General features: G+C 44.3%; 1 long non-coding RNA gene across 1 annotated transcript; it reads left to right on the top strand.

Moving 5' to 3' along the window:
• The first annotated feature begins 1,155 nt into the window (after positions 1-1,155).
• Positions 1,156-2,152, top strand: LOC125695138 (uncharacterized). Its single transcript, XR_007377826.1, has 3 exons — positions 1,156-1,253; positions 1,543-1,792; positions 1,988-2,152. It is a non-coding gene; the product is annotated as an uncharacterized LOC125695138 (long non-coding RNA).
• Positions 2,153-6,354: the final 4,202 nt, after the last annotated feature.

Here is a 6,354-nt window from a genome sequence, read left to right as displayed (position 1 = left end):
AGCAAAAGAGTGGGACTAATTTCCAGTACTTTGGCAGCTGGCTGTGCCTCAGAAGCAGTGAAAGAAGAGGTCTAGAAACAGCACAGTCTGCAAGTCATTGCCCAGAGTGTTTGGCACACTTGTCTGGCTTTGTTTAGAGTGCACAGGGAGCAAACTGAATTACAGCAGCTGGAGAAGGGACGATGTGCCTGCTGGAGATCTCTCCGTGAGGCTCTCCAGTTCCCAGCATCACTCTTTTTTGGAGCAAAGCAAAGTCCTGCCCAGGTAGAGTAGCACCATCTGTTGTATAGGGCTTCAGAGAAAATTTGGATGTACTTTAAGGAAAAATCCCAACTATTCTTTGCAAATCACTTCCATGGGATTTTCTGCTTAGTTCTTGATCAGCTTAAAAGGACTTTTGGCTAAGAAGCAGAGAACAAAAGCCAGTGTTGGCAGTAGTTGTGAAGATGCAAACAAAACATTGGGAGCCAGAGGACTTTCAGGAAATAACCTGCATGTTTCTGACTGATGGGACATTCAGCAATGCAGGACTCCTTGTTAGCAGCTCTGCAAATGACTGGGGGGCCTGACCTCCTCCACTGCAGTGTGTCCATGACCCATTCCCATGGTTTGTTCCAATGACTTCAGTGAACAGCTCTGCATGGTGCTCTGCAGTGCACACGTGTGGCTGGGTGTGAGGTGGCCAGGAAAGAAATAGCAGCTTGATTTCCCAACTCCCATCCCCAAGACTTTGGAGTCTTTGGAGTCTTTACCTGCCTGAAAAGGTTTACTAGCCATTGGCTATATGTCTTGGCAGATGGTTTGGAGCTAAATGATCTGTAAGGCTTCTTCCAACCCAAACCATTCCCTGATTCTGTGTATTGAACTTTCACTAATGTGTTGAGTGTTATTTTCCCACCAAGTATGTGTTGTCTTGATCACATTTGCACATGGGCTCCTAAAGTCAGCCTATGCCTCCTGTAGTTTCCCAAGCCCCAGCTCATATCTAGCTTGCAGCATGATCTGAGGTTCGTAATGAAGCAGTTCAGATAGTTGGTCCCCCTACCTGGCCTGAAAACTGGCTGAACTGGATGCTCTTCCCAGGTGGATTTGCTTTCTAATGGAGAAATATTTTATTTGTTGCTTACGATAGGAAAATATCCACAGGTGCTGTACTTGTGAATAGGCTGCCATCTGCCTGGAAGCAAAAAGCTGAATTGTACAGGAAACGGCTGCATTAAAGTCCTCTCCAAACCCTCATTAATAACAAACAAGTAAGTGGAAGTAGTTCTAGCCCCTGAGTTGTGGTTGTTGTAGATTTTCTTTTTCCCAACTTAGAAATGTTCAGTTCCATGTTCCTCTGACCCAGACAGACACTTGTGAGAAGCAGCTCCACTTTTTCACCCTCAGCAACACTTTGTGGTGGTTCTTGCGTTGTTAGAAGTGGAGGAGAACATCAAGAAATGGGACTTGAGAAGAACTGTTGGTGCAGCTGGGTGGTGGAAGGTTTTCTAGCTTCCAGAAACATCTTTACTTTTAACGTGTGGTGTTTGCTTACAACAGGGTCTGCTTTCATGGTTGCATCTGGCACCACTAGAGAGAGAGAGAGATGGCAGTGAATGTATGGAAGCAGAGCAGCTCTTTGATTTCACTCCAGCTGTGCTAGTGGGGTCTTAAGTGAAGTGCTGCTGTTCAGTTCCCAGCTGAGAAGAAGGCTGCTGGAGGAAATAACTGCCCATTTCCAAATTGCTGTGCATTGGCTGAAAGTAGGATGAAAAGCAGAATGAGCTGCAGTGGATCACAGTGCTAACAAGTTCGTATTTCTGCACGGTTAAGTATGCAATAAACTAAAATGAAGTGGAGTCACAGAGAGGAGTTTGATGTCACTTTGTGGTTTCATGCATGACAACAGCTTAAGTTACTCAGACTATTAAAGAAAGAAGATCAGATATGCTGCTGTTGAATCTTTTCTTACCCCACTTCTAGCAGCTGTAATTTTTTTTTTCAGCACGAGATTTATTAGAAGTAAGATGTGTGAACTCATTGGGGAAGAAGAACGATGTTTCTTCATTATAAAGCAAATGTATTCCATCTGTGGGAAGATCAGAGCATTGAGTGGCCTGGGCGATGAAGGCAGTGACTGTGGAAGCCACCGCTGTTCCCAAATACGAGCTGGGACACGGGAGGATGCAGCTCATGGTAAGTGAGGACAGCACTGCTGATCCATAACAAAGCAATGGTGATTATTTTCCATGGGAATAATCAATTCTGTATTGGATGCTGACATGATCCGTGTACCTTAAATGAGTGAACTTGGTCTGGCTGTGTCTTAGAGTTGGAATTTGATCCATTCTGCTCCTATCCACATGCAGCCATGCAATGCCCACTGCTCTGGTCTTGATGATAGCACGTGGCTACTTTGAGAATGTTTTCTGTGATAATTCATCGTGTTTAGAAAAGACAGTTGCCCTTTGAAGGTGCCTCTGCCATGCCTTGCTTCCCTTTCCCTACTTTTTTGTTTTTTCTAATTTTGTGCAGGATATTCCTGGCTTAATTTGACAAGCACAATAACTCGTGCAGGGAAGACCCGCTCTACTTGGGTGATTAGGGTTGTTGCAGTCAGCCACAAATTACCTTTCCTCCTCTGGCCGGTGTCTGCTTGCAGCACTTGTCTAGCTTTCTAAGAGCACAATGATTCTTATCTATCTCAGGTTAAAACCTGCAGCAGAAAACAGATGCTACAGTGCAAGGCTCAAACCCCTTATCTTGCTCTGGCATACCTGTCCCATGTGCATGGGCTCCCCTCGCCTGGGGGGCTGCAGGCTCAGAGCTGCTCAGAGGTACTGAGTGTGAAGACGGGCTGAGAGCTGGCTGTGTCCAGCTTGGAGAGGAGAAGGCCCCAGGGGGACCTCATGGCAGCCTTCCAGTTCTTAAAGGAGCTTGCAAAGAGAAGAGTGACCTCTTACACACAGTGATGGTGATAGAACGAGTGGGAATGGCTTTAAACAAAAAGAGCAGAGATTGGTTCCTCAGGCACTGCCTGGAGCTGTGGGTGCTCCATCCCCAAGGCTGTGGATGGGACCTGGGCAGATGAGCTGGGAGGCACCCAGCCCATGGCAGGAGTTGGAACTGGATGATCTTTGAGGTCCCTTCCTACCTTGCCTTTCTGTGATTCTATGAGTTTTCTTTCTATCCGAGGGTCTGCCTTAATGAACTCACCCTCCTTTTTGTTCCCATTGTGTTTCCTTTCTTAAAGCTGGAGACCCTACCAGGAGCGAACTGTGGGGTGTTATCACCTAATGGTGCTCCTGAAGAAGGGCTTTTTTTCCTTTAAAAAAACTCCAATGTGCTGCTCTGTGATTACAGGAGAGCACGCGGTGTGCCTGTACCACAGCCTGCTGACAAAATGGCTTCTGGTTAGGTGTTTGAGAGGGTTTGTTGCTGAAATAATACACAACCCCAGCATATGGTAATTAGAGATAAGCAAACAGTTGAAATAAAATCTCTTAAATTATACCACTCGGTGCAGAATGAAATGTGAGGCACATAAGCAAACAGGTTTTCTTCCCTAGCTGCAGACAGCATTAGCAGGTGATTCACTAGCAGAGCGTCTCTCCCTTGTCTAGTTCATTAGATCATCATTAATTTACACCTGTGTTTTGTGAATTACAGCAAAACAGGTTCACAAAACACCCCGTGTTTTGCAGTGCTTACAAAGAGGAAATGTAGCCAAACAAAGTCAAATCCCTTGGAAAATTAGGAAAGCATTGTGTCTTTTCCCCCAGAGCAATTTGTTAAACCAAGTATTTCTGAAGTCTGATTTTTGAAGTGCATCAGCAGGCTTAAAATCGGTTTTGAGACCCCTTGTCCTCCTCAGAATCCAATTTCTTTCAACCTGTGAGTTGCTTATGAATTCGGGAGTTATAAAATATGCTGTGAATACTGAGTGTTGTGTATATGTGTTAACTTTGGGTTAGAATGTATGAAGCTGTTTTTTGGAAACCTATCGTGGAAAGTTCAGATCTGGACGTAATTCATCTGGTTTGATGTTGCTAAAAGAGTATTTCTCTTGCTTCAGTGTCTCTGGGGAGTTCTGGCCATGGAGTATAACAGTGTGTCCCAGTGTCGTTGCCAAAGGCAGCAGTTCCTCTGTGACCAGCTTGGACAGGCTGGTGTCTGTGCAAGGCTTGGGGATCAGGTGGGTTTTGGCACCTGAAGCTGTGATGCAGCAGGTCTGTAGGAAAAGTGGCCCCTTTAGGTTTGGATTAATCTTCCGATGTGTTTGATTCACCTCGCTGCTAACAGTGCACATCATCTCTGTGGTTTGAATTTCACTGTGCTCAGTTCCCAATTGCTAGATTTCAGGATGACTTTTAAAGCAAGACTAATTGTTTTTCTTTTATATATATTTATTTTTAATGGAGTGCTTGTACGCCATGACCAAGTCAGTGCTTATGCAACCTGTTAATCTGCTTCAGTTTTCCTCCAGATAAAAATCTGTGGATCCATGAACTCTTTCACTGAAGCTAAAGCCAATCCCACAGGCAGTATGTCTTTCTTGAAATGCCTAGGCAGGAGTCCTAACTAACAAAATCCCTAAAAGTTGGGATTTTGATTAACTCAGCAGCCTGAAGATGCGTCTTTAACAACACAAGTACTCCCAGGCTGGAATAGAAAACATGATAGCGATCCATCATGTCAACATTCAATTTGATATCCTCTATTCACTGGCTATCTGTCATTAGCAATGCTACCTGCATGGAGCCCAGTAACTTTTGATTAAAATAGACGTGCTATTTTTGAAAAGCAGTCTGTCACCAAGAGCTGGCAAGTTTGCTGCTCTGCTTTACAAGCTGTTTCTGTGGCTTGTAGTAACTGTCACATCAGAAGTGTCAATGCCCCCTACCTCAGCTGTTCTGTGATTTTCAAACCCCAGATTTTTGCTGTTTTGCCTGCTGGAGACCTATTGGTCTAGTATTAAATGTGGATGCTGATGGCCCTTCCTGTGGTGGGGGGGTTGGAGCTTCATGGTCCTTGAGGTCCCTTCTAACCCAGGCTATTCTGTGATTCTGTGTGATGCATAATGTGCTTTGGTTGAATGAAGGAGGGCAAAAACGTTGAATATTTTTGTGGCTGAAAGTTTTTTGCTGAAATATCCAGTTCTTTGCATGCAACTCATCGAAGAATAGGCACAAATGGAGTCATTCATGTCATTCATCTCAGCTCATAGCAGATATCCAGAAACTGAGCATTAAGTCTAAGCTGGTTGTCTGCATCCTTCTCCAGGCAGTAGAGGAGAACATCCCTTTCTAAAGAGTGATTCCTTAGAATAGGTATCAAATACAGATTGAGAAAAGCAAGGCCTCTTGGAGGTCTTATCTTTGCTCCCATAGCTGTAAAGACAGTTGGATGTCAGGTTTTCCTCAGCCACTCAGGTTCCAGCAGCATAAGAAGTTGAGCAGGATGATCTCCTTCTGCCCTACAGCCATAAGCCCACATTGGTTGGGAAGTCAGCTCAGTCCATGTGGTTACCTCATCTGCATCTCTATCTCTGAAGGATTGAGGCTGATAGCAGTAGCAGCTGAGATCTGTCGTGTCTTCATGGCTGCCTTGGTTTACAGTGCAGTTCTCATCTGCTGCATGTAAAAAAGGCAACGTTGGCCATAAAATATGGAAGTCTGACTCCGGCACAAAGTTTCCTGACAATTTAAAAAGAATTCCTCATGGTGCTTCACAAGCTCTTTCATAATTCTGACACGATGCCTTGGGCAGGATGGATTACATGGCCTCCCAGGCACTTTCCAGGAGGGAATTGCACTGGCCAATATGGATGAGTCAGTTAAGCCTCTCACTTCATCATCACAGACTGAGGCCTTGCATCCTGCAAACAGAGGCTAACCTTATACTCCTCTGCCTATTCTTTTGCCATGAGACAAGATAGAGGAGGTTACTGTTGCCTCTTTGAGTGGTTGATATGTAATCTTAAATGGGACATTGGCTTTAATAAATCCATGGCTACACTGCTCGTACAAGAAAGCTTTGTATCCTGCATGTACTCACACAGCCAACAGGGATGAACACTACCTTTAATGTACTTATTTTCCTGAAATCTGTAGTTTATCCCAAATAAATCTTAGCAGAAGGTTTCATTTTCTCTTTCGTTTGGTCGATACTCAGCTTGCAGGGAGCTGATACATCTGTTTATTTTATTCATCGTCTTGCAGGATGCGCATAGATGCACCATAAAAAAGAACAGGCTGGAAAAGAGTGGCTGTTATTTCCTCTTATCTCAGCCCATGATTCTTGAAAAAAGAAAAAAAAAAAAAAAGCTGACACAAGATTTAATAAATATTCAGTTAAAAGGGAAGAAAATGC

This window comes from Lagopus muta, chromosome 6, assembly GCF_023343835.1.
Source record: "Lagopus muta isolate bLagMut1 chromosome 6, bLagMut1 primary, whole genome shotgun sequence".
In the NCBI taxonomy this organism is placed as follows: domain Eukaryota; kingdom Metazoa; phylum Chordata; class Aves; order Galliformes; family Phasianidae; genus Lagopus; species Lagopus muta.
The sequence above is the reverse complement of the archived record's forward strand: the minus strand, read 5'-3'. Positions and strand labels throughout refer to the sequence as shown.